General features: G+C 36.5%; 1 pseudogene; it reads right to left on the bottom strand.

The window, feature by feature from the left end:
• Positions 1-6,243: 6,243 nt before the first annotated feature.
• Positions 6,244-6,586, bottom strand: LOC123816426 (annotated as a pseudogene).
• Between the last annotated feature and the right edge of the window lie 720 nt (positions 6,587-7,306).

Consider the following 7,306-nt stretch of genomic DNA (forward strand, 5'->3'; position numbering starts at 1 on the left):
CAACTTTAAAACAGTAATTTGATGGTAGACCCCTCATAGGATATACCCTAAAAAATTCTGTTTAAAAAATGAAGAAAATAATTGTTAGAATCACATTATTCATGTTAGGATTAGTATTGCTGTTCTAAGACTGCACTGTGTGTAAAATGAGATAAAGAAAATAAAGTTTTAAGTGATATTCAAATTCTATCATCTCCGGTGTTTTGATACAAGAATTCTTGGTATGGGAAAAATGAGTTAAAGGTATAAGATAGGAGTTAAATATCAGTATGAACTGTTTTTATTTTATTGAATTATTGAAAGGAAGACAGAAATAGAAGAGGAAGTGAGGAAGAGATGAAGGAAAAAAAGAAGCGAGGAAGGGAGGGAGAAAAGTGGGAGGGAATAAAAAGAAAACATATTTCCTAGCTCTTTTTACTGAAAGAACTAAAAACAAACACCAATTTAACAATGAGCGTCTTTAGTGCACAGATTGTGGTCTTGAAGTACTATTCCTATTAAAAAGAACAAGGGATCCTTGTAGAAATAGCTAATTACAGGTTGGAAAACAAATGTACAAAAATAAATCTGGCCCTGGCTGGCATGGCTCAGTGGACTGAGTGCCAGCCTGTGAAGCAAGGGGTCGCCAGTTCAACTCCCAGTCAGGGCACATGCCTGGGTTACGGGCCAGGTCCCCAGTGCAGGGCATGTGAGAAGCAACCATACATTAATGTTTCTCTCCTTCTCTTTCTCCCTCCCTTCCTCTCTAAAATAAATAAATAAAATCTTAAAAAATAATAAATCTGGAACAATTTGTTATATCAGATATCAAGGAAACTATCAAAGACCACTAGGGTCAATATCAAAAAGACTCAGGAGCCAATTTGAAGAGACTCCCACTGGCCATAGATAGGACACATTGAGCATCAGTAAGCATAAGAACTACAGTGAATTGAAACACATCAAATGTGAATTGACTGCTGAATTGTCTGTTGAATTCTTGAGCTCATACTGATACTTCAAGAAAAGAAAAAGTCACCAATGGAGGAAGCTAGTAAACCACTCTTTATTTTGCAATCTGGTAAATAAAGAAAAAGAAATCAAACAGCCATTCTGCCTTTGTTATATAAATCATTCCACTAGGTAGCCAAATGTAATTGATACAGGAAAGATTCTCTACAGAGTATTTCAGCTTCCCTTCTCTTCCCACTCCCCCTCATCCTTCCTCTTTGCCTTACCTTTCCTCTCCTCTTTTACACACACTAACATACAGTAGCTACAGTTACTATGTACAGTAGTAACAGTAGCTACGTACAGTTAGTGTACTAACATACACTAACACCTGCAGCCCCCTGATTTCAAACCACCAAACAGCCTTGTTTATAGATGACAGAAATTGCTTTTGAGGCCTCGAAAACCAACCTCCTATTTGAATGGGACCAAAGTGAAATCAACCTAAATTGCATTGTTATCTGCTGTGAATAAAGTGATTTAAAGGTCTTTATTGCTTAAAGCCAATCAAGTTAATTTGTAATTACCTATGGATATATTTATTTATTCAACAAATATTTATTGAGTAAATAACCTGTCCTTGAGGAGTTTATAGACCAACATTATATTGTAGCTCAGGAGAATATAAATCATTGTTATTTTTACTGTCAGTTTCTGATGATACCACTTGGAATTATTTCTATACAAATACAGATTTTTCAAATGTAACTATATATATAATATATATATAAAATAATTTTGTCAATATGGATAATAAAAGAACTAATACATGTTACTCCCACATAGTTCAAACAGTGTTAGTGTAACAGAATCTAGGAACAATTCTTAGAACATATACTCGTATTTTTATATCTTTATTTCTAGATGCAAATAAAACAGAAAATATAAGTCTACAAAGTTCCACAGATATAATTTGGTGTGAAAGTCTACATTTTATAAAATCATAAGATTTTTAAAAACTCTTATTTTTAAATGTTATTAAAACACAGGGTGGTGCTTATACCTTTACTGGTAAAAAGAGTTCTTTAATATGCCAATATAATATATTCATTGGTTCGTGGTCCCCAAACCTCCAAGGAGTATTACAAATCTCATTTCTCTCAGCCCAGGATTTTGAATTTAAATCTAAATATACAATATATGATATGACTTACTCTACATATTTTGAAGAATTATGAACATCTGTAATTTCCAGTAATGAGTAACACCATTGGGTCAGTGTCCAGGTGGATCTGCAAAGGCAATGTGACGACACGAACGCTCCTTTATCACTGTGTCTCCCGTCTCTTTCACAGCTGAGTGGACCGTCACGCTCTGTTGTGTGGCACACAGATGCACTGACTGGAGCTAGCATGGTACTCGTCTACAACGGTCTTCGAAAATGAAAATTTTGGCTAAACATAAAGGAGGCAACCTGCCAGTAAGAACTATTCAAACCAAAAAGTCTCCCCGAGGAAAACGGTAAGAATTCCATTTTAAAATCATATAAATCAAAATGGTAGGAGGTTCCAACCCATAAATTTTACAGTAGGTACATCAAGATTTAAAGTCAGATTTTTAAATAAAATTTTATTTGTAGTGAAGAATGAAAGTTCATACCAAAGAAACAAGGTGACAAAATAAAGCCTTTTCCTTCCTACTTGACTTTTTGATTTTGCACACCAATTTTTTTTTAAGATTGACAACTAAAAAAGAGCACCAAGGAGCAGGGTGGGACACAAAATAAAAACTGCGTTTTATCACCATTTTGTTTTACAGTGAGTTGGGGTCTGGTTTTAATGAGAAAAGGGATGGCAGGTATTGTCAGTATTAACGCTCTGCCTCCAGGAACATGGATTTAAAAATCTAAATGAGATACCACATGTGCCCAGGCATAGTAGCTACTACATATCACCTGAATGATTCTCATAAAATGAAGGAAAGAACCTAGGTACTACAATGGTGTGAAGAAAAATAATCTTGCCTGGATATGCAGTGAAGGCAGTTTTCGGGGAAAAAACTCTATCTATAAAAGGTTATTTTCTGTAATTGATGGAGTTAGTTTTCTGGATAAGAGTGGCATGGAACAGAACTGAACTGTTACTGAATCCGCGGTAGTCTGTTAAGCAGGGGGAACAGCCTCAAGGTGCCCCTTCTCTCTCCTCCAGGATTTCTTTCAGGATCTTGGAGAAGAGAGCAAGGAAAAGGAAAGCACCTTCAATTACTGCACCCAAATCTGCAAACCAAAGATGTATGATAAGAAGAAATTTTTTGTTAAATTTTTTTCAAAGCCCCTATCCAAAGCTGTAGTGGAGTATCATTTTGTTTACTTTTCAAATACTGGAGTGCTTGTTCTTTATCGTTGTCCTTGGGAGAGATTTGAACTACAGCATTACCCTAGGTGTACATTTGGGCTGATTGTGAGGGTGAGGCCAGAGAGTACTAAATCCTACCAAATAAATGAAAGGAAAGGGGCTGGCAAAGTGTGGACAGTCATTCTCCAAAATAAACCCCAATGAAAGGCAATTACAATAGATCAAGTACCCTGCACTTCCCTCTCCAAAGAATTCTACAGAACACTACGGTTTAAATGAAACGCACCAAAGCTGGTTATTTAGTTACATTAAGTCCTAACATGAAGGCTTGGCTTGCTCTCTGCAGGAAGCTTTCTGTCTGTATACACTTCTCTTCACCAATGAATTTTCCCTAGAGGCATCAGGAAAGTGGTAAACCTTTCTCTGGGGGCTCCTCTTCTAATTTTTGCCTCTTGCCTTTTGTAAAATACTCAGGTCCTGTAAGCCATTTCACAGTGTGAGATTTATTACATTCTGAGTTGCTTTTTTCTCCTCTGGTCCTTCTTTGGTGTGACTAATTTAATGGCAATCCCCACTCAAGTAGAGATTTTCTTGAGTCCTGAGATCTATGACATCCACAACAAATTTGGAAAAGCCTCGGGTTCTTAATAAAGTTCTCTACTTTCTCAGCATGCCTATCTTGTATTGAATTAATAAAGTTTTCATAGTTGTTTAAATAAATTAAATGTCACACTTTCAATAGAAAGAGAAGGCGCTACCTCACTGACCTATTTTTCATCTGTGATTTAGAAAAAGGTGAGATTAGCATGGATATTGCATTTTCAAGGACCTCACCACTATTAAATAGACTGTTAAGTGCATTTTATGGCTGAAGAGTCTGTTCCTAGTTCAGTCTACAAGACGTGCTAAGTTCATCTCTACCTGCTACATTGAACATTCACTGACTAAAATACTTTCGTGGATGTAATACCTATGCTCTGTATCTTTTAAGTACATAACTCTAAATATTTTAGGGCTAGTAAAATGTAACTCAATAAAAGTTCCAAGAACATGTGTTGTCCCTCAAGAAAAATACAGTGTTCATATTTATTCAATGATACACTTCCTGTGCTCCATTAACACCTGCATATCATGAGGTGACCAGATGCTGAAAAATAACATAGGCACTCATAAAATGAGTCTTATTTAAGCCAAAAAAGAGCAACAATAGCTGGTTAAAACTCTATCATCACATCAATTCAACCTGCTCTCAGGGTTTCAAGACTCTGAAAAGATTGGTTTATAGGCTTATGTTTCTTTTATATGTATATAATATATATAAATCTAATTTATATAACCAAATTAGAAATATATCCAAATTTCCCTCCTTTTGGGAAAGGGAGAGAGAAAGAAAAAAAGAGAAACATCAATGTGAGAGAGAAACATTGACTGGTTGTCTCTAGCACACTCCCTGACCAGACACCGAACCCACAACCCAGGCATGTGCCCTGGCCGGGAATCAAACCAGTTACCTTTTGCCTTGTGGGATGCTGCCCAACCAACTAAGCCACACCTGTCAGGGTATAGGCTTATGTTTTAATAAACAGTTTAGATGTTTTATCATTTATTGTCTTTGCATTTAGGCAAACTTCAGCATTTTTAAAATATTTTATTTTATTTATTTTTAGAGGAGAAGAAAAGGAGACATAGAGGGAAAGAAACATCAGTGTGTGAGAAATATATTGACTGGTTGCTTCTCACATGCCCCCATCTGGGGACCTGACCCATAACCCAGCCCTGTACCCTGACTGGGAATGGAACCAGCGACCTTTCAGTTCGCAGGCCAGCACTCAATATACTGAGTGGCACCAGCCAGGACTGTTGTTGTTTTTTAAGGGATTTCTGCCTGTTTACCCTTTTATGCAGATAATTTTTAATACAAAGAAAATATCAATAAATGAGCATAAGATAAATCTTTAATACATTAAGAAATTATTTTTCTGCATCTTTCTCTCTCTTTCATCAGAGTTCATAATCTATGGTTCTGTGTTAGCAATCCAAAAAAGAAGCCTGCTATAGGAGAATCCTGTTAGTAGGACTATGTTCATGCTTTTGCTCACTTAGCATACCAGAACTTTGATTTTCATTGTTTGGTAGGCTCCATCTAATCCAAATCTATGCATGGTAGTAATTAAAAGGATTCTCCAATTCGGAACTGTACGTACTGAAAAGATCCCCTTCGATGGGAAAAAGACAGTCTGTTGTGAGGGTTCCCAATAGCTCAGACACGCATTCTAAGCATTTAAGCCTTTTTAATACCCCAACTTTAACTTTCTCTGTAGAAATTCTCCTAAACACTCTCAATTTAGAAAAAAATCTCTTTTAGTTCTTTTTCCTTTCTGCCACAAATAATAATGTAGACTTTCCCACTCCGCCCAGTCAGAATTACTATAATCATTCTCCTATATCTCATTCTACTTTGCCAATACCTCCCTTATAGCGTCTAGCTCACTCCCTCCTCATGTTGTAGTTAGTTATACTCATATTTGCCTGCAACTAGATATTAAGCTGGAGGGGAGAGTAAATACCTTGTTTTTTTCTATATCCTTTACAATTTTCAGCACAGTATTTGAACCAGTGGATTTACAATAAACATTTGCTGAATTAATTTAAAAATGCATTAACCAATTAATAATCAATATTACATTAATTAAAGACTGAATTGCCAATGGGACCAGCAAGGATATTTTGAATATACTTGACAGTTTATTGGGTTTTAAAAATATTCCCAAAAGAAAAATCTTCTAGACCTATATGAACATTTTTTTCCAACCATGAAACAATGTCTTTTATTATGTATACGTTTTTCAAATTATTCCTCAACTTATCCATACAAAGGCAAAAATAAGTGTACTGTTTAATATACCATTGCCTAGAGAAGGGAAAATTATCCCTAAAACGTACTTAACCAGAGGTCAATTCATCCGCTGACGCCCAAAACATGAAGGTGAACGTGCCTGCCCCGCACCAGCACCTTCATTTGCCACCACGTGACAACCTGCTTCAGGCCCAGGCCAGCAGCACAGTTCTTGCCAACAACCATTAAATGTTCAAGAAGACTTTCATTAACAGCTTCTGCTGCAGAAGTATGGGATATGTTTCACCAGAAAATGTGTTGGTGCTTGAGGGGAAATGTCATGGAAAGCAAGACACTGGTCATCCTCAGAAATTATTTTGGCTGCGGTTTCTTTCCAAAGGATCTTCCTGAAGATCACGTCACCACCAGGCAAGGCATCCTGAGCCTTGGTGATCTCATCCCCCATACAGTCTCCCCCTGCACAGTCACCAGCTGAACATTTTATAAAGAAATTTTGACTAAGTTATTTATGACTTAGTAAATTACTTATTCCACAAATACACTAAGGCTAGCTTTCTTTTTCAAAAAAATGGACCACTGAGACTAGATGAACTAGATAATTAAAATTTGAATTTTACTTTCCTCAGATTGATTGAATTCTTTAATCTTTTTCTTTACTTGGTTGAGATGTAACCTTTAAAGTTCTTAATTACAAGAGCAGTAAGGCTAAAAGGTTGTCAAGTTCTCTTGATCCAGGATCACGAATAAGGTTTGTTTGCAAAAGGTTGCTGTGAATTTAAGCCACTAGTGTGGATTTAAGAGGACAAGATTGAACGTCAGAGATCTAATTCTAATCCTGATGCCACTACTAGGAACTGACTGTGTTATTACTTTATCTAAGATAGTTTACCTTTCTGACTTCAGTTTCCTTATAAAACTGAAGTATATTGCTCTAGCCGGTGTAGCTGAGTTGGTTGGGCATCATTCTGTAAAGCAAAAGATTGCTGGTTCGATTCCCAACCAAGGCGCATATGTTGTGGGTTTGGTCCCCCTTTGGGGTGGGTATGAGAGGCAACCCGTTGATGTTTCTCTCTCACATCAATGTTTCCCTCCCTCTAAAAATAGAAGAGAATCTTCAAAGCAGCAAGAGAAAAGAAGATAGTTACCTACAAAAAAGTTCCCATAA

The sequence above is a fragment of the Phyllostomus hastatus genome, unplaced genomic scaffold (genome assembly GCF_019186645.2).
Source record: "Phyllostomus hastatus isolate PE091 unplaced genomic scaffold, TTU_PhHast_1.1 phas_contig_209, whole genome shotgun sequence".
Taxonomy (NCBI): Eukaryota; Metazoa; Chordata; class Mammalia; order Chiroptera; family Phyllostomidae; genus Phyllostomus; species Phyllostomus hastatus.